The sequence below is a fragment of the Octopus bimaculoides genome, chromosome 7, assembly GCF_001194135.2.
Source record: "Octopus bimaculoides isolate UCB-OBI-ISO-001 chromosome 7, ASM119413v2, whole genome shotgun sequence".
Taxonomy (NCBI): domain Eukaryota; kingdom Metazoa; phylum Mollusca; class Cephalopoda; order Octopoda; family Octopodidae; genus Octopus; species Octopus bimaculoides.
In genome coordinates, this window is record NC_068987.1 from 41,433,993 (window position 1) to 41,436,802 (window position 2,810).

At 30.1% G+C, this 2,810-nt stretch overlaps 1 protein-coding gene across 1 annotated transcript in view; it reads left to right on the top strand.

Moving 5' to 3' along the window:
- The window catches only part of LOC106872643 (UDP-glucose 6-dehydrogenase), a 253,811-nt gene that overhangs the window by 7,560 nt on the left and 243,441 nt on the right, over window positions 1-2,810 (top strand). The gene's annotated exons all lie outside the window — the stretch shown is intronic.

Below are 2,810 nucleotides of genomic sequence, written 5' to 3' on the forward strand. Positions count from 1 at the left end.
AATAGGGTAGCTTTTAAGTAAGCTCCTGTGGAGAGCTCTTCATTGGGCCTTGGGCCCAACAATGACACTTCGTGCATTAAGTACATATTAAATTTTATTAAACATGAACAATATTTTTCAAGCAATGAACAATTTTCATCAAAACAATGATTTATCAACTTGGAATTTATTGCAAATCTGCATGATAAACATTTTTTGTCTTCCCATTCGGGGGTCAGTACAATTGTTTTTTTGTCTCTTTCTTTCTCTCTCTCTCTTTCTGTTGATTGTTTTCAACCATCACCATCACCAGTACCACCACCATCGCCACCACAACTCCCACACACACACCTTTCAGACTTCTGATGCCACTACCATCAATATTTTTGACTTTGCCACCTTCCCCACCACCACTATCACCACTGTTTTTCACACCGCTTACTACCACTGTCATGCCCGACCACCAGAATATTGAAGCATTCAAGTGTGTCTTTCCTAGTCCAATATTTTCTTCCATGTAATATACTTGCAGCTAGGAAGACAGTAATATTACATGAAGGAAAAAATTGGACTAGGAAAGAAACACCTGAATGCTTTCATATACCTATGGGTGCGGAAGATTCTGCTGAAGAAGTAACCGACTTAGTCGGGATATACCTACTGCAGAAATTTAAGGAAGAATTCCCAGTATTCGAAGGTGGATTACACCGGGATGACGCCCTATTCTTAGTCAAGAACACCTCAAATAGAAAATTAGAACTCTACAAAACAAAAAAAACTGCATACATTTTTTAAAAACCAAGGACTATTTCCATTGAAATAGATAACTCTGTTAACTTCCTTGACGTCAACTTCAACCTTAATACTTCTACCTGCCAGCCTTACCATAAACCTAACACCAATATAACATACATAAATGCGTACAGCAACCATCCACACAACATTATAGAAAACCTGACCACTATTTTTGAGAGAAGAATAAATTTACTATCATCTAATGAAGAAATATTTAATAAACATAAGGACTGTTATAACCTAGCTTAAGAAGGCAAGATATAGATATGAAATTAAGTATAACAAAAACGACAACACTAATATAAATCATATTAAACATAATTACAAAAATAATAATGTTAAACTTAGTGAAACTAATACATATAATGAAATAGTATATCCTAATAAACAAATAACGAAAATTCCCAATAATAGTCATAAACATAACATCAACAGTAAACACAACCATCATCATTATGATAACAATATAAAAAACTCAAGCATTACAAGCACCACAACAGGAATAAAACTCAGAAAAAGAATATAAATCTTAATAATTACCACTTTCCTAACCACACTAATGTAAACAAACCTATAAATACTGGCAACATACACCATAACTATATAATTAAAGATAAAAATAGGAAGATTAAGGCAACAAACAGAAAAAACAGGAATAATCAAAATAAGACAATTTACGATAATGATATGTATAACCATAATACTCTAATTAATAAGGATAGGAAGAATATAGTAAAAAAGAAATCTATACCATGTATGAAAGATTTGACTCTGAATACAACCCAATTCTTTATGAAAGCAAACAACGAGAAAACCATTTGGATAATTCCCTTTGCAAAACACTTAGAATTGAATTTTATTAAATCCATCAGAATAATTATTAATAAAAACTTCAAAAACACTAAATACACAAAAATATTTAATAATAAACATATTAGATTTGGATTTTCAGCTTCACCTAATCTTTTTAGGATAATATCTTCATTTAACAATAAGAAACTAGATCAATTCTATCAAAACAAAATTAACCATATAATCCTATAATTATCAATATCAATACTAATAATAACCACAACTCTTATAATTCAACAAAACATACATATAACACTACTACACCACCCACAAATACAAATTGCAACTTCAGAGACCCTAATGCTTGTAAATTAGAAAGAAATTGTAAAAAGAAAGACGTTGTATACCAGGCAACAATTAAAACGCAGGACTTATTGAGATTTATATATACAAATTGAGTTAAATTGCGAATTTCGAACCACGAATCCACCTTTAGGGACCATAGAAAAGAGAACAGTACTGGACTATCAAAAAAAACTTGGCAGCTCAAAAGAAACAATATTAATTTCTCAATTTCCTGGAAAATTCTATCTTTAGCATCTTCTTACAGAAATAACAATAAAATTTGCAGATTATGTCTAGAAGAAAGCTGTAATATAATGAGAATGAATGGAAACACATGATCAAATTCCTATTCATTAATCTAAAATAACTATTTACTACCTTATTTCTTAGTTTGAAATATTTTTAAAAAAATCATATTGTATTCTCCCTTATTACTCAATATAGAATCTTTTCCTATCCCCATTGTATTACTGTAACATAAATTCCCTTTATATACTTTATTTTAATATTTCCTTTATGATAACTGAAGAACCTTCTATATGTAGGACCATTATACAAACTATGTTTCTATACTTTTTCCCTCATATGCTTGGATATATGAACTTATACCTATCTATTTTCTTATTTACTCCTATGCTTTTGCACATATGCGTGTATGTGTGCTGTCTATATGCTTACATATGTATGTGTATTTGTACATGCAAACATGTGAGTATATACACCCATTATGTGTGTATATATATATACATATATCTATATGCAGACGTTTATGTGTGTTGTATGCTCATTCATATGGATATATGTAAGATACACCATCTTGTGCATGTAGATTTTTTTGTATAACTATGTATTTGTATTTGAGTATACATAAAGATTTCTACTTATATGTATACTCTTAT